The sequence below is a fragment of the Chrysochloris asiatica genome, unplaced genomic scaffold, assembly GCF_000296735.1.
Source record: "Chrysochloris asiatica unplaced genomic scaffold, ChrAsi1.0 scaffold00205, whole genome shotgun sequence".
Lineage (NCBI taxonomy): Eukaryota > Metazoa > Chordata > Mammalia > Afrosoricida > Chrysochloridae > Chrysochloris > Chrysochloris asiatica.
The window spans coordinates 5,034,092-5,042,039 of record NW_006408723.1 but is presented as its reverse complement, the minus strand read 5'-3'; positions in this window follow the sequence as shown (position 1 = coordinate 5,042,039).

Genomic DNA, 7,948 nt, shown 5'->3' with positions numbered 1-7,948 from the left:
GGTAGCAAGAAGCTGAAAGCATCATCAGGGCAGTCGGGCGGCGAAGGCACCAAGACTCCTTGCTGGCCTCCTGGAGGAGCAGGCAGCCGCACGCCCAGCGCTGCCCTGCACTAAGCAAAGAGAGCTCTGAAGAAGCTTGGAGCCTAGTTGTGTTCAGCAGGTAACCCATTTCTCCATCTTCTGCTGTGGCTGCGCTGGGTTTCCGTTGGGGAATTGAGGGTTTGTCCTGGATTGCTGTAGAAGGGGATTATCTCTCACGGGGAGAGCGAGTCAGCAACATAAACACAGGAGTTGTCTATATTTCTGTAGCCTTGCCAGAGAGACTGATCATCATGCAACCCTTTTCTAAAAGCGTTTCTTAAAATGATAAAAAATTATATATCTTCTGTATTATTAGGGACTTCTGGTTTCTTTCGAAGGAGGAGTTAGTGGTTTGGAATATTTTATTGTGCCGGTGATTCTGTGAATGTGGAAGTTAGTGTAAGGAATTTGTGAAACTCGTACAAAGATGTGGTCCTAAGTGAAATGAATACAAAACACAATGACACTTACTATTTCGTTCAGGTTTATGCTAGACCATGCTTCATGTCCTTGACTAAGCGTTATCTAAGTCTTTTATTTCTCCATTTAAAGACTATTTCATGATGCTTACACGGTTGCTTTTCCTTTCCCTTGTAAATGCAGAAGGACACGGTATCGCATTGTTGGTTGTGTGCATGCGATTTCATCAGATAAAAATGACTGCTGACAAGCTTCAGGCATCTGCCTGCAGAGCATTGCTGGCTTTGTGCGGGGTGGGCACCTGTCTGCTTTTGGGGGGAAAAAGACCATTTTTTCCCTTTAAAACTCCAGTTCATATCCTGTGGTGGGTTGGTAGACTTTTGAGCTATAAGTTCAGTTATCTGTTACATCACTTGAAAGAGGAAATGCAACCATGTGGTAGAATTCAGCCTCTACTGCAAGTGAAACTGCTTCCCCTGGATAGAAATTGATTTTCCATGTGTGCACTTGTTATCTTTTGAACAAGCGTCTTAGCTAGGCTAGAATATCAGAGCTTTTTTGTTTTGAACAACAACCAAATATATATATATTATTTTTAAGGAAGATTTTCTAGATCACAATATAATATCAGAGCATTTTCCCATTTCAAATCAGTCCCAATGTGCTTCTTTCCAGTGGCATTTGGATTCGAAGAGGTGGAGTAGGAGGAAGAGAAAAGAAGAGGATAAAATTAGAATAAATTTAGCAAATTTGTGTGGGAATAATATTTTGAGGTTGTTGCTTGAAATTGCAAAATGTCCATGCTTCTACTTATGGTTAGAAATGCAGGAGGTCCTATGGTGGCACAGAAGGCCCATATTTCATATGATAGAAATAGAATTTACAATGGCAATGAAACATCTTAATCCCTTTCAAACATATGGCATTTAATTTGGGAATATGGGCAATCTTCCCCATGAACGTAAGCCATGAAGGAGAAAGAGAAGTGATTTTTTTTTGGTACACCATGGCACAGGATTGCTGCTCACTCCTCATTTATATCCTTCTAGAGAGGGATTATATGTACCACTAAGGTAGAAACCTCCAGAATCTTTTTCTGGTACATTTTTAGTAGATCTGTCACAGAGACTTGAAAAGCACACATACTGAATTCTAAGTTGTGGGAATCAGCTCTGGCTTCTAACATTTTAGCTTTTATTTGCTTTGTCAAGAGGTTCATGATCTATACTTGTGCTGGCCAAAACAGCATTTTGAGCAATGTCATTTGTAGTAAAAAGAACCAAGGATGGTTAAAATAAATGAATTTAATTTTGTTGATATTCTATAAATCAGAAATCAATCTTACTCTATTTGAAATGCATATATTGTCTTAACTGACACCTGCATATCATACTGAAAAATTAAATATTTTGGAAAATATCCAGAGTTGTTTTCACTAAAAGTAGACTACCTGTGATAATAAAAATGTATTGTTCATTTATATATCTTCTAATTTTATGCCCACAGTTGATATATTAGTACAATGGAAATTAACCTACTGATTTATGCAAAGCCATCATTTTCCTAAGATAAACACAGCAAATTCATTTGAACGAACAATTTCTTTATTACAAAGAGGGACATTTGGTTGTCTGAAGTGAAGAGGATTCTAGAGGACTCTATTTTAGGTAAGAAAATGTTTGGTGGTAACCTGTAATTTTCAATTTCAGATAACCATTGTCCCTCATTGTTACCCATATTGGGTGGAGTCTCTTTTCATCTATTAGTTATCATTAACCTGAGTGTTGACAGTGGATATATCTCTATTTAACAGCAGAATTCATTTTGAGGACGTTAATTGTTTGGGGTTCTAATTTTTACAGGTAAACAGCTGCTCTTAATCAAAAGAAAAAAATGATGGCTATCATGTTGTCACAATTGCTGAAGTGCTTTTAACTGTTAAAATTTTCAACATATACATATAAATTTAAGCATTGTCTTAAAACATTTAATAATTTGCATGCAGTGTTTTACTTTCTACTTTATTATATGGCTCAGAATTCTCTTGATATTTATCCAGTACTTGTAACAAAAGTTGTTCAACAAATGCTTTCTTGTTCTCTCTTTTGCTCTAATTACTGCCCAATTCAGAAAAGTTTCCTTGTAGCTCTCGCCTTAGTACAATTAAATGTTTTCCCATAAATAACTCTTGTCTAACAGAAATCAAATGTGTGTATCATACTAAATGATTAAAAGTTTTCTAGTGATTATACAACTTGTCTGTCAGTTTGTTGTACTGTGGTGGCTTGTATGTTACTTTGATACTGGAAGCTATGCCACTGATATTTTAAATGCCAGCAGGGTCACCTATGTTGGACATGTTACAGTAGACTTCCAGACTAAGACAGACTAGGGAGAATGACAGGCAGAAAAACTGAATGATTAGCCACTGAAAACATAACACCAGAACATAGCACCAGAACAGTGCCAGATAAGATGAATCCCTCAAGTTGGAAGACATTCAAAATATGACTGGGAAAAAACTGCATCCTTGAAGTAGAGTTGACCTTAATGATATGAATGGAACGATCTTTTGGGAACTTCATTTGCTGATGTGGAACAACTCAAAATGAGAAGAAATATTCATTAATAATTGGAATATGGAATGTACAAAGTATGAATCTAGGAAAATTGGAAGTTGTCAAAACTGAAATGAAATTTTAAAAGATCCATATTCTAGACGTTAGTGAGCTGAAATGGACTGACATTGGCCATTTTGAATCAGACAAGCTTATGGTTTACTATACTATGGATGACAAATTCCTCTTTAGCTAATCCAATCAGTCATAGGCTGAAGACAGGCTTACAAACTTTCTGTAATCCCAGTATCCATTTTTATCACACTTAAGTGTCTATTTTACAACAGTAGGCAGGGGAAACCAGTATTCACAAGACATCCAAGCCACTAAATATTTCCCCTTTCTTTTAATCATTCAGCCTATGTCTCCATCCCTGTATCACAGAGCACTGTTTTTCAAAGGTTGTGTATATTAACCTCTATTCCATTTAGCCCATGCATACCTCCCTAAGTCTTCACCTATCTTCATTGTTCATCTGCCACTCTCTCATTTCTTATGTATTTCCCCCCCTTGTATATTGCCCTCCCCTTCACCCAGTTATTATGTATCTACCCCCAACACGTGATTTACTCTCCTTTGCCACCCACCCATCGTAACCATTAAAGGATTTTTCTTTTAATATGGACATATTTTCTTAAGCTTTTATAATAAAGGTCTCATGTAATATTTGTCCTTTTGTGATTGACCAATTTCACTTAGCATAATGTCATCCATTTATAAAGTGTTGTGCAGATTCATCATCATTTTCAAGGTAGCATAGTATTCCATTGTGTGTATGTACTAAAGTTTGTTTATCCATTATTCTATTGATGGGTATTCAGGCTGTCTCCACCTTTTGCTATTGTGAGTAGTGTTGTGCTAAGCCTGGGTGGACATGTATCAACTAGTATTCTGTCTCATATTTCTTGAGGATAGATAGCAAGTAGAGGGATTACTGGATCATAAAGTATTTCTATTTCCAACGTTCTGAGAAAGTGCCATACCATTTTACAAAGTAGTTGTAACATTTTACAGACCTACCAGTAATGTAGAAGGGCCCCAGTCTCTTCACACACTCACCAGCATTTTCTGTCCTCTGTTTTCTTTAACTTTGTTTTTTAATTCTGATGTCAGATGATAGCTCATTGCTTTGATTTGAATCTCTGTAGTGGCTAAGGATTGTGAACATTTCTTCATTTATTTGTTGGCTGCCTAAATGTCTTCCTTGGTGTGGAAGTCCTGTGCCCATTTTTAAATTGAGTTATTTTTCTTTTTCTAGTAGAGGTGGTATAATTTCATATAAATTTTAGAGCTATGTCTGATATGCTGTTGTAAAAAAATTTTTTTCCTAGTCTATGGACTCCTTTTTACTCTTTTGGTGAAATCTTTTGAAGCATATCAGTTTCTAATTTTTAGTATGTCCCAGTCATCTATTTTATCTGCTATTGTTTGTGTGATTCTTTCCATGTTTGATAGTATATGTATGCCATGTATTAGAGCCCTTAAGTTTGTTCCTATTTTTCATTGATGATCTTTATTGTTTTTATATTTAGATAATCCATGTTGAGTTAGTTTTTATACATGGTATGAGATAAGGGTCTTGTTTCACCCTTCTACAAATTGTTTTCCAGTTTGCCAGCAAAATTTATTGATGACACTTTCTTTTACACATTTAATTTACTTTGGCCGTTTGTCAATGATCAGTTGACTATATGTGGATGAATTTACTTCTGGGTTCTTAATTCTGTTCCATTGATCTATGTACCTTTCACTGTATCTGTGTACCAGACTGTTTTGACCACGATGGCTGTGTAGTAAATTTTGAGATCAGGGAGTGAGAGGCCTCGAACTTTGTTTTCCTTCTTAAGCAGTGTTTTGCTTATCTGAGGTCTCTTTCCTTTCCATATAAAGTTGGTGAACATTTTCCCCATCTTTTTAAAGAAGGTTGTTGGAATCTGGATTGGGATTGCAGTATATTTGGAGATTGTTTGGGTTATATCGACATTTTCACAATGTGAAATGTAAATGTTTTCCTATCCATGAGCATAGTATATTATTTCATTTTTGTAAATCTCTTTTGGATTCTTGTAGTAGTGTTTGTTCTTTTTTTGGGGGTGGGGGGAGAAGAAAAATTTGTTTTTAATTTCATGCTTCAAATGGTTATCCATACATTAAGTACTATATAAAATTTGTCTTCAGGATAGCAAGATTAACATTGGATGTTACTTCATCTGAATTTATTTGGAGAAATACAATTTAGTCATTTTGCTTATAAATATCTAAAGAACTGACAAACAAGAAAATAGGACCTTTGCGATCAGAATTTTTAAATTAACCTCCTAGCACCACTTTTTTCTTCTAAGTCAATTTTGGATTAACTTTTTATCTATCTTTAAGGTTAAGGAAGAAAGTCTAGTGTGGCACTGTGGGTTGATGCGCCAGATTGCAAGATTGCAAAGCCATTTGAACTACAAGGTCAGAGGTTAAAGTTTACCAGCTGCTCCTTAAAAACCCTATTCTATGGGTTGGAGTCAACTCAACAGCACTTGACAACAACAACAAAGGCTAAGTAAAACACATTTTCTATCAAAATATTATGCAAGAAATTACAAATATTGCATAAATGGTCCCCCTGGGTTACACTTATTCATAACAAAAATAAACTAGACTAGTATCATGTTGTTGTTGTTGAGTGCCGTTGAGTTGATCCCGACCCATAGTGACCCTGTATAGGGTTTCTGAGAAGTGGCTGGTGAGCTTGAACCACTGACCTTGCAGTTCAAACAGCTTTGCAGTCTGGCACATTAACCCACAGCACCATACCAGTACTCTAATATCATAGGTTACAAAAATTGTTGAAAGATAAAATGAACCTTAAAGGTTAGGTGGGACCTTTTAATATATAGTCCTTGGGTTTATGAGAGAAAAAAAACAACAAAAAAAGTCCCAAACTGCATTTTATGTCTCTTAAAAATAGTATTTTAGTAACTTTAACCTTTTCCATTATATAAAACTTACTCTAGAATTTACTTTGAAATACAGTTTACAACTAAATCAACTATAGTTGGCACTTTAACAAAAGGGCAAACTTTACAAAACAAGTTATTTTGAATCTTTAAAATTGTTGTTGTTGTTAAGTGGCATTGAGTAGATACCAACTTATAGTGATGCTATGCACAACAGAACAAAACACTGTCCAGTCCTGGGCCAACCTCACAATCATTGCTACTCCTGAGTCCATTGATGCTGCAACTGTACCAATCCATCTAATTGGGGACCTTCTTCTTTTTCTCTGACCCTCCACTTTACCAAGCATGGTACCCTTCTCCAGTGACTGGTACCTCATCACAATTTGTGTGAAGTATGAGAGACAAAGTATAGTCATCCTGGCTTCCAAGGACCACTCTGGTTGTACTTCATCCAACACAGATCTATTTGTTCTTTTGGCAGTCCATGGTACTTTCAATATTCTTCTCCAACACTATAACTCAAAAGCATCAATTATTCTATGGTCTTCCTTATTCACTGTCCAAATTTCACATGCATATGAGGTTATTGAAAATACCATGGCTTGAGTCAAGCACACCTTAGTCCTCAAACTGACATCTTTGTTCTTCAGCACTTCAAAAGGTCTTGTGCAGCAGATTTTCCTAATGTAATATGTCATTTGATTTCTTGACTGCTGCTTCCATGAGTGTTGATGGTTGAACCAAGAAGAATGAAGTCCTTGACAATTTCAATCTTTCTCTGTTGTTTATAGATCCAGGGTGAGGATTTTTGTTTTCTTTATATTGAGATGCCATCCATACTGAAGGCAGTTGTGTTTGATATCAATCAGTAAGTATTTTAGGTCCTCTTCACTTTCTGCAAGCAAGGTTGTATCATTTGCATATCACAGGTTGTTAATGAGTCTTCCTCTAAACCTGATGCTACATTTTTCTTCATATAATCCAGCTTCTATGATTATTTGTTCAGCATACAGGTTGAATAAGTATGGTGAAAGAATATAATCCTGTCGCACACCTTTCCTAATTTTAAACCATTTGGTGTTCCCTTGTTCTGTTTGAACAACTGCCTCTTGGTCTACATACAGGTTCCTCGTGAGCACAATTAAGTTTTCTGGAATACTCATACTTCACAATGTTGTCCATAATTTATCACAATCCACACAATCGAAAGCCATTGTGTAGTCAATAAAGCACAGGTGAACATCTTTCTAGCCACAGAGGACTAGAGTGGAGAGTGAAGCATCCAGCTGATAAGAAGACAGGGCATATGTGTATGAACACCCACACTTGTAGATAATACCCACTTGACCTGGCTTCAATGACTGGATGATCAGAGCTCAACCAGAAGAAGAAAGAAGAGGAAAAAATAGAGTAATCTGATAAAATTTGATGAACTTGACCTACACCTATGGCAGCAGTAGCTCAAAAGAGGGAATAAATCCTTACAGCAAGGATCATTCCCACCCCCTCCACACACAGAGTAGACAGGGATGGGCAACTTGGACATTGGCTACCCAAAATGGTGGCGGGGGCTACAACGGCAAGAAGTGACTGGCTTACAAGCTTTCAAGAGAGAACCTAGATCCAAAAAAAAGAGGGAACCTAGATCCAGAGGGCCTAGAGGAAGGTAGAATCTCCAGTGAATAGTATCCAATTGTCTAGGCGGGGCTGATGAAATGAAATGCAGATAGGTCTCTTGTGATACAATAGTGAATAATTATTAGGACTGATTGTGAGGGTTGGAAATATAAAGGTAGACGTTTTATAGCAAGGAGGGGAGTGATTAACTTTTCAGTCTAGGAGCGGAGGTCCCTAGGACCATCAAGGGAGAAAAGCATAGAG